Source organism: Elaeis guineensis, chromosome 1 (assembly GCF_000442705.2).
Source record: "Elaeis guineensis isolate ETL-2024a chromosome 1, EG11, whole genome shotgun sequence".
Classification (NCBI taxonomy): Eukaryota; Viridiplantae; Streptophyta; class Magnoliopsida; order Arecales; family Arecaceae; genus Elaeis; species Elaeis guineensis.
In genome coordinates, this window is record NC_025993.2 from 152,129,164 (window position 1) to 152,140,128 (window position 10,965).

Here is a 10,965-nt window from a genome sequence, read left to right on the forward strand (position 1 = left end):
GAGATAAGATTCTGCCTGAAATCGGGTATATATCGGACCTCCCCTAATCTCCTCACTGCACCGTCATGTGTCCTTCAGTTGACCGTCCCAATGGCTTTGATCGCACAGCTCGATCCATCCGACAGATATATAGTGCCCTCACTGTTCTTCAGGGAGTCAAATTGCTCCTCTCTGCAACATACATGATAGGGGCATGCAGAATCTAATATCCACTGCTGGAAAGAAGTAGATACCTCGTCAGATATCTCTAGGACATCTCCATCTGAATTGCTGTCGACCGTCGCTACAGCAACCACCGTCCGATTTTTGAGTTGAGGGCAATCTCTGGCTAGATGCCCCAACTCCTCACACCGGTAACACCTGGTTTTGCTCAAGTCCCTCCTGGACTTAGACCGCCCTCGTTGCGATATCCTGTCGCTCCGTCTACCGCCTCCTGCTCTTTCAGAAGTAACCAAAGTTGAGCTACCGCCATCTGAGCTCGAAGTTGGGTTCTCCCTCCTGAGAATCTCATTCTGGAGTATCGCCGTAGTGACCTCGTCCATCTTGATGGTGCTCTTCCCCACTAGAAGAGCAGTCACCAAGGACTCGTACGAAGGGAGAAGTGACGCCAGCAAAACCAGCGTCCTGGTCTTCTCCTCAACATTCTCGCTAATGCTGAGAAGGTAGGTGAGGATCTTCTGGAAGTGGCTCAGATGCTCCTGCACGCTCTGTCCCTCAGTCATCCGCAGTTGGTAGAACTGCCTCCAGAGGAAAAGAGTGTTGGTGAGAGACTTCGCCATGTAAATTCCTCGAGCTTCGACCACAGCACCGTCGGGGAAGTCTCGCTCAGTATATGGATTACCATCTCATCCGTCAGGTACATGCAGATGGTGCTCACTGCCTGCATCTATAGCCGTTTCCAATCTCGCACCTCCATGGTGGTTGGCTTCTCATCGTACAAGAGAGCATTGATCAACCCCTGTTGGATGAGCACGTCCTTCACCCTTGCCTGCCACAAGGAGAAATTGCTCTTATCATCAAACTTGTTGATCTCCATCTTGATTGTTCCTGTCTTCTCCATCTTCAGTTTTGCTCACCACCGCTGCAACTGCGTCCTTGTACCGCCTTGCTCTGATACCACTTGTTGGGTGGATGTCTGACTAGTACACCACCTCTCAAGATTTTTTCAGTACCACACGATGTAGCAGGAAGAAAGAAGAAACAAAACAAAACAATCAAAATATGTGGATCAGCCACAAAAGGGCTCGCCTCCATGGAGCATGCAAACTTCACTATGAAAAAAAAAATTTACAAGAGGAGATCTCACCCTCAACCCTCGTACATCCAATTTCTCTCTCACCTGAAGTTTTCCTCATAAAAGCTCTCTCTCTTAGAAGACCCCCTGAACTCCTGAAGTGATCGACGTCCGCTATCCAGGAGCCTTCGACTTCTTCTCTCTTAGTGCTTCAACCTCTCTTTCTTCTCTTGGGTTCCATACGGCTCCGTACGGTACGTCCTCCTGCAAATCAGACCACACGAAGACCACCTCCCTCTGTTTACTGTTCCCAGCCTTTTATAGGGCTTAAACTTACTTAGATTAGGTTTAAGACTCCTTAATCAACCCAAATCAAGTCTCTGGACTGTCGAATCAAGACCGGAAACTCTCTAGGCCATCCGATCACGATCGGTTCACGGAATAGTACCGTGGACCATGAGAAACACATGAAAAATGCCCATGCGGTCCACAGGCCCAGCCGTAGACCGCTCGGTTAACGGTGGACCGGGGTACAGGCCCAGGCAGGGTGCCTGGACCTTGGCTGGCCCGTGCGTGCGGGTCCGTGCATGGGCTGGGCCGTGCGCCTAAATCGCGTATCCAGTGCATTGGCCCCGCATGGGCTGTGCACCGCTGCCTCGGATCTCGTGCCGACTTCAGAAGCTCGTATCTCTTCCATCCGAGCTCCATTTGGGATAATCTTGATCTCGTTGGACTCCATTTTTTGTCGCGAATCTCGCTGTGGATTCAATGTGGACTGAATCTCGAGACATCAAATTTTAATAAAAATAATAATATTATATAATTTTATTAACTAATAAAATTTAATTATGATAAATCACATGCCTTGAATCTTTTTGGCTTATGATCAATATAGGCCTTGAGTTCAAGTAGGCCTTCTCTATCTTGAGTTGCAGAGGCTGGTCACACAACAGGTCACTTCCCTTACCCTAAAAAAAGGAAAAAAACAACAGGCCACTTGCCCGAGTACGTACACAGCCCTTCTATTTACATGCATGAATGTGGCACACTCTTGGTGTCTGCAAAGGATCACTCACAGCCAAAGTGTTCTGCCGGTATATCGTTGAGGCAAAACTCAAAAAAACAAAGATCGACAGCTAAGAGGCCATGCATGTGTTGCCCCAAGCTTATAAACATCCACCTCAGAGAGGGAGGGTGGTATTGGAAAAGAGAGAGAGTGGCTTTTGGGGAATTGAGAGAGACTGGAGACCAGAGAGAGAGAGAGAGAGGGGGGCGAGAGAGTGGCATGTCCTGTATGCCTTTTGGGGAATGGTGAGAGCCTAAAGAGCAGTCCGTGAGTGGTCTTTGTGCCCTTTCTTTCACTTCACGTTGGTGGCCTGTGCTTGGACTTATGCGAATCCGTGAACCCTGACCATTGTGTTTTAAATTTTTTTTTTGACCTGATCATGGATTTGTGGGCCCGCCCTCATCCAACCACTGTCGGGGCCGCAAACGTTTTCCCTTCTGACCAAAGCACATGTTCCGGAGTTATCACTAGATTCCGGTCGCACCTGCCGCTTTCCTTATCCTCTCGACAAGATCTGTGCGCTAGCTTTAGAAAAATCCTGGATTCCTAATCTTACTGACCTAAGGTATGTAATTTAAGAATATCTTTTTGTTATTTACCAAAAAAAAGAATATCGTTTTGTTTGTTAGTAAAAAGGCAATGCATACCGTATTTGAATCAACTTTTTAATTATCAATAGTTAGGATACATTTAGTTCCAAGTGTGGAGGTTAGAATAGAATGGGAATTCTGGCTTTATCTCATGTCAGTATGTGCTTTATACAGCTAGGAACGAATTCTGCTGGGAGTAATATTGGGAAAATAAAAATTAATATCCCACTTCCAAATGGTAGGTTGAATGATATTTATGACAGGAACTAATTTGCAGCTTTTATGACAAAATTTCATTTAATTATTCATTTGGATGTTAAATTGTTAGTAGTGAAGTGACTCCAACACCTTTCCAATGCATGCGTGCTCTAGGCATCTTTGCTGTCTCCCGAAACTAGCAAGTAGACAATTATAATTAACTTCAAGAAAAGATTATGAATAAAAATTATAAAAAATACTTAAATCATAATAAAAACTTATATAACTTCAAAACAAAATAAAAAAACATGGCGCGGAAACAAATCTAAGCAAAGCACAAAATTAGTAGGATACTATTTCCCTGTAACAAGCCTACAGTGGATGCCAGAAAAGCTTGTTTGGGCCCTCGGAAGATGGATCACAAGCTCCTATTGGCTAGATTTGGTAATTGCGGGAGCATGCCACTAGCATCAAGTAGCCGGAAAGAAAACAAAAGAGTTGTAATGATGATAGTAACGTGGATCTAGTTGTCATGATCTTCGAGAACTCTTTATTATTATATTATCTATTGTAGGTGGAACTCTAGTGCTAGATTCGAGGATACGGATGGCCTCTAATCATCACTGATCCATACATTGACTACTAACCTATATATCAGTCGCTAACCTATATGTAAGTTTTCGACTTCATTGCCAGTATTTTCATTTTTGAGCGATCAATCCATGATTGGTCTGCTGACCCTAGCATCGATGGCCAACTCTATCTCCATACACATCAGATTGATGATCTACACATCGACTGTCGCTCTCATCATCAAAGAGATCTCCGAGCATTGGATATCGATCCAGGTTTTAGATTCTGACCCCCATGTCGGCTTCGACCAAGACATCTAATGCTGACCCTCATCTTCAACAGTACACATGACAGGCCATCGAGCCACACTCTCTCCGACCCCTACTTTGATCGTCATATTCGGAAAGATTAACAAGAAATCACCACACAATCCTACCAAATCACGCCACTATAGGGAGCAGCTGGCTACAGGCCAGATAAAACAGCTACAACCACTCAATACCGAAAAATCAGATCCAAGATCTCGAGATAATGCATCCAAAGAAAGTCGGAATAGCTTTCAATTCTTCTCTCCCACAACTCTTATCTCTATAAATAGAGGTAACTAAGGGACCCCTAAGGTACGCAACTCTCTCGCACACTCCTTCTATCTGTTTTATTGATTCCTAATTTGAGCATCGAAGGATTTCTGTCGGAGCCAACTTCAATTGAAGACTTGTTTTGCAGGTCCAGTCACCATCATTTTAGCTAGACACCACCTTACTCCAGCTAATCCGGCTCAAGTCGAGGATCTACAACAACACTACCTTACATGAAGATGAGAAAATAGAAGCGTAGCTAGGGTCACGAGTTACTCTCGTGGAATATCGACAAATCAGAATTTTATTGAAAAACTAAAAGTACAGAACTTGAAAGCTAAAATATTAAGAATTTAAGAAGAATTAAAAGAGATAAAAGACAACAATAAATTAAGCATATAAAGAGGAAGAGTAGTTGTCTGAGTGGCAAAAGATTCTTTTCCATGGTTATAATTTGACACTTATAAGTAGCTCCTCTTAACCGATAAGATGGATCTTTATCCATAAAATGAAAAAATTTTAAGAAAGAAGAAATTAGTTGAACTTAAATATACTTTTGAATGAAAAATGAAAAAAAAAAAAATAACAATCAAATTCTTTTTATGTAATGACCCCCATTCTTGCTGCAGAACGGTCATAACAACAAGATTGTTAAGATTTGATGTCTCAAGATTCAGCCCACATTGAGCCCACAGCGAGGTTCGCAGTGAAAAATGGAGTCCAACGAGATCAAGATCACCCCAAACGGAGCTCGAATGGAGGAGATACGAGCTTTTGAAGTCTGCATGAAATCCGAGACGGCGGAGGACCATCGGCGGCCGGCGGCGGGCCGGCGGAGCAACGGCGGCGCGGCCGCAGGCGGCAGCGCACGGCCCAGGCGGGGCCAACACAGGGGACGCGCGATCCAGGTATGCGGCCCAGATGGGCGGGTGGCCCAGCCAGGCGTGCGGCCCAGCCCGTGCACGGGCGTGGCCCAGGCCCATGCGCCTTGCCTGGGCCTGTACCCCGATCCACCATGGACCAGGCGGTCCATGGCGGACCGCATGGACCACATGGACATTTCCCATACATTTCTCACGGTCCATGATACTATTTTATGGATCGAAGTACGATCGGACGGCGTAGGTGACTTCCGATCTCGATCCAACGGCCTGGGACTTGATTTGGGTTGATTAAGGAGACCTAAACCTAATCTAAGTCATGTTTAACCCTTTAAAAAGGCCTGCGAGGCACAGAAAGAGGGTGGTGTGGTCTTTTGGCCTGGTTTTCTTACGGAAACCTACGGCGGCATGAACCCGAGAAGGAACCCGAAGAAGAGAGAGAGGTGGAAGCGCTGAGAGAAAAGGAGCAGGAGACTCTTGGACAGCGAACGCCAGGCACTTCAGGGGTTCAGGGGGTCTTCCAAGAGAGAGAGCTTTTGTGAGAAAAATTTCTAGTGATAGAGAAATTGAGTGTACGAGGGTTGAGGGTGAGATCTCCTCTTGTAAATTTTTTTTTTTATAGTGAAGTTTGCATGCCCCGTGGAGGTGAGCCCTTTTGTGGCTGATCCACGTATTTTGATTGTTTTGTTTTATTTTTTCTTTCTTCCTGCTGCATCGCGTGGTACTGAAAAGATCTTGGGATGTGGTGTCCTGATCAGACATCCATCCAACAAGTGGTATCAGAGCAAGATGGTACAAGGGTGCAGATTGCAACAGTGGTGAGCAAGACTGAAGATGGAGAAGACAGAAATAATTAAGATGGAGATCAACAAGTTCGATGGTAAGAGCAATTTCTCCTTGTGGCAGGCAAGGGTGAAGGACGTGCTCATCCAACAGGGGTTGATCGATGCTCTCTTGTGCGATGAGAAGCCGACCACCATGGAGGTGCGAAATTGAAAACGGCTACAGATGCAGGCGGTGAGCACCATCCGCATGTACCTGACGGATGAGGTGGTGATCCATATGTTGAGCGAGACTTCTCCGACGGTGCTGTGGTCGAAGCTCGAAGAGTTATACATGGCGAAGTCTCTCACCAACACTCTTTTCCTCTTGAGGCAGTTCTACCAACTACGGATGACTGAGGGACAAAACGTGCAGGAGCATCTGAGCTACTTCCAGAAGATCCTCACCGACCTCCTCAACATTGGTGAGAATGTTGAGGAGAAGACCAGGGTGCTGGTTTTGCTGGCGTCGCTTCTCCCTTCGTACGAGTCCTTGGTGACTGCTCTTTTAGTGGGAAAGAGCACCATTAAGATGGACAAGGTCACCGTGGCGATACTCCAGAACGAGATTCTCAGGAGGGAGAACCTAGCTTCGAGCTTAGGTGACGGTAGCTCAACTTTGGTGACTTCTGGAGGAGCAGGAGGCGGTAAACGGAGCGACAGGATATCGCAACGAGGGCGATCCAAGTCCAGGAGGGACTTAAGCAAAATCAGGTGTTACCGGTGTGAGGAGTTGGGGCATCTAGCCAGAGATTGCCCTCAACTCAAAAATCGGACGGTGGCTGCTATAGCGACGGCCGGCAGCGATTCAGATGGAGATATCTTGAAAATATCTGACGAGGTATCTACCTCTTTCCAGCAGTGGATATTAGATTCTGCATGCCCCTATCATGTATGTTGCAGAAAGGAGCAGTTTGACTCCCTGGAGAACAGTGAGGGCACTGCATATTTGCCGGATGGATTGAGCTGTGCGATCAGAGGCATTGGGACAGTCAGCTGGAGGACACATGACGGTGCAGTGAGAAAATTGGGGGAGGTCCGATACATATCCAATTTCAGACGGAATCTTATCTCACTTAGCAGACTGGATTCGAGTGGCTACAGGACGGTAGCTAGTGGAGGAATCCTGAGGGTGCTACGCAGCGATAGAATTGTGCTGGAGGAGAAGAATGGGAGCAGAGGACATTATTACCTAGCGGGGAGCCCAGTGCGAGGTGGAGCTTCAGGAGCCAGGTGGAGCCCAGAGCGAGGTGAAGCTCCTGGAGGTGGATCGAGCACGAGACAGGAGACTCGGGAGGACGAGAGGCGACGTCGCAAGGTAAGATTTCTATTGCCGCAAGATGATGCCCCGAGCAGATCTCAGGTTAGGAGGAGCACAGCATACGATGGAGATGGGATCGAGCAGTCTGACTCGACTCCCATGTTTGCCCATCCATGATCAGCAGGCGATTGCCCCAGGGCATGGGGGCGAGGAGATCCAGAGGCTCTCGGAGTTTGGAGGAGGTCGAATATCGAGTCGAGATGGAGATTGTTAGGATTTGATGCCTCGAGATTCAGCCCATATTGAGCCCACAGTGAGATTCATGGTGAAAAACGAAGTCCAACGAGATCAAGATCACCCCAAATGGAGCTCGGATGGAGGAGATACGAGCTTTTGAAGTCGACACAAGACCCGAGGTGGCAGAGGACCGCCGACGGTCGGCCGCCGCAGGCGGCGACGCGCAGCCCAAGCGGGGCCAACGTGCGGGATGATTTGATTGTGGCGTATTGACATATGGGAGCGGCGGGAGGATTTGATTGTGGCTGGTCCACCTGTGCTTCTCATAATAGATTATTATGATCCATATCTGCAGTTGTACAGAAGCATCACTATGCAATTCATCTCGCCATTGATGAGTGAGCTACCCGAGATAAGGTTCCATCCTTCGGGCAGCATAATGGACATTATCGTAAGTACATTTTGCTTTTGTCTTATTTCGTTATGTTATTATTGGTATACTTATGAATAATATTTATTTTTCTTTTCATACTGATAGTTTCAGAGGATCACATCGCTATACCATATGACAAGGAGCGACTTCCATTCGATCACTGTTGGATGCAAGGACAGAGCATTTGTCGATATTATGGACGGCCTTGTCGATACTATGCGAGTCGTCTCAGAGGATAGATGACTTCAGACTGTGCCATCGACGGATGATTTGAGTATCTCTTCATATGCTCAGCATACCTCATATCCTAGCTTCTCGAACTTCGACTTCTCCGTAGATGATGCATCTATATTACAGAGGATGAGTGCACTGGGAGACACGTCGTACCAACCCGATGAGCAACACGTCGATCAGCATAGGAGGGCTAGAGATAGGTCGACTGAGAATTTCTTAAGGTAGATGTTAGGTATATGTTGATAGACCGAGCATGCCCCCACCTCCCTTCCCATCGATCGATACTGTGCCTGAACCATCACACCAGCGGCCAGAGATGACATGCGTTTACGAGAGGCGAACGTGGAAGAGACCCCAGTATCTTGATATATACGCTTCTCGATAGTTGTGATACTTGTATATTTTTTTTGCTAAAAAAAATTTGTAATCAACTATTGGATTATATTATTTTGAAATTAATATTACAAACTTTTTTCATTTGAAAGCACATATTATAATTTTTGCTAGTTGTACAAAAAATTAATTGTTGATCTTGATACAGGTTATATGGTTAGAGTTTGGGATTGTCCATCATTTCTAAGATAACTAGTTGATTCCTAATGTATCTTTAACCATAATATAATATAATATAATATTTATCTAATATATTATAATAATATAATAATATAATAATATAGTATATTATACTATATTATAATATATAATATTATAATAATATAAGATATTGATATAATATAATACTATAATATCATATATATTATATTATAATAATGTATAACAGTAAAATAATATCATATATTCATATTTTATAATATAATATTATAAATAATATAATATAATATAATATAATAAATAAAATAATATATAATAATAAAATATATTATATTACATATTGATATAATACTATAATAATATAATAATAAAATATAATATATAATAATATATTATATATTAATATTTATAAAATATTATAATATATAATAAAATAATATTATATTATACAATATTATAATAATGTGTAACAATAAAATAATATAATATACTAATATTTTATAATATAATATTATAAATAATAATATAATAATATAATATATTATAATAATATAATATATTTTTATATATTATATTTATATTAATATAATGTAATATAATATATTATTATATTATAATATATTATAATATTATAATATAATAATATATAATGTTAAATAATATATAAAGTCATCCTATGATAGGACGACTTATAGAGTCGCCATACCGTATGACGTCTCATAAAGTCACTCTATCAAAGGGCGACTCATTATAGGGTCCACCTATCCCCCAACTGACGGTCAGACTGATGAGTTGGCAAAAAAAATCATCCTATCAAAAGACAACTTTTCTCTGGACAGTATTTTGGTAAATTATTTTAGGAGGATATTATTCTGATAATTTTTTTTAAAATTAACTATAAATCGATAAAAAAGGCTCTTAGTAAAATCTTCAAAAGAAAGAGGTTAGAAAAAAATATTCCATGAAAAAAAATTTCATACTTTATTAGGGAGAAAAATCCATGTAGGATATGAATTTTGAAATTCTCATGGAATGAAAATTGAAGACTTATTTTTTTCTAAAAATATCCTTTTAAGCCAAATGAACTTTTCATTACAATACCTTAAAGTCGCGTTTGGCAGCTGGCAATCTATCCAGATTGCTGGCAATTTAAAAAAGCCCCATCGGATTACTGTATTTGGTACATTCTTTGAATGGCAATTTGGATTATCTTGACAATCTAGATTACCTCTTAGAAGATAATCCGAATTATCTAAGGAAAGAATGGCTATCTATGAAATATTTAGTAATCTAACAATGAAATATTTAAATAAAACTGCCCTCATCAAAAAAATAAATTAAACCCCTCTTTCTCTCCGTAGCTCCGCATCGAACATGCACCCCCACCCCCTCACATGACTCCAAGACCGCTCCTTCGCACCTTCCCTCCCTCCCTCCCCATGCGGTGCCACCCACCACTCGCACGTGCCTCCCGTCCAACCCCCCCTCCTGCGATCGCGCCGTCCACCGTTGCTCCGTGCTCCCTTCCCCCCACTGCCCTCTGCCTGTCGCGCCTCTGGCACCGACCCCCAACCGCGCTCCCCTCCCTTGTCCGTCACACCTCCTTCGTGCCCCGCAGCTCCATATCCAATGGTGGGGATGCGATGAAGTTCCACTTGAGAGAGATACCGCCAGGGAATGCGATGGAGTTCCTCCCGAAGAGGTCCGAATGTGCCGCGAGGATGGTGATAGCCAATACTGCTAGAGATATAGAAGGAAGAAGGAGAAAATGTGCGATGGAAGGAAGAAGAAGAAAAAAATGGACATGAAAAGAAGAAGAAAAAAAAATATTTTAAAAATTTAATGCTACGTTGTCAATAATCTGATTGTCATATCCAACATATCAATCAAAATTTTTAATAATTTTACTGCAACATTATTTGCATGTACCAGACATAGTAATCAATATTACTGATAATTTAATGATGACAATTCATTTTATCGGTAATCCAAATTATCTTTTAAAATTACTTGACGATGCATCGAATGCAACCTACATTCTTTTTCAACATGATCTACAGCTAAAAAATTTCTTAACTATTATAATTTTTTATTTATAAATAATAATAATATATAAAATAAAATATTTTTTATATTAAAAATATAATAAATATTTTATTTTTTAAAAAAATAAATATTCAACTAAACATGAACCATAAATTTTTTTATAATTAATTACATATATCAAAATTATATTTTCAAACATCATATATTCAAAATAATATTATATATAAAAAAAAAAATTTCACGAACCCAAAAAGCCACGAG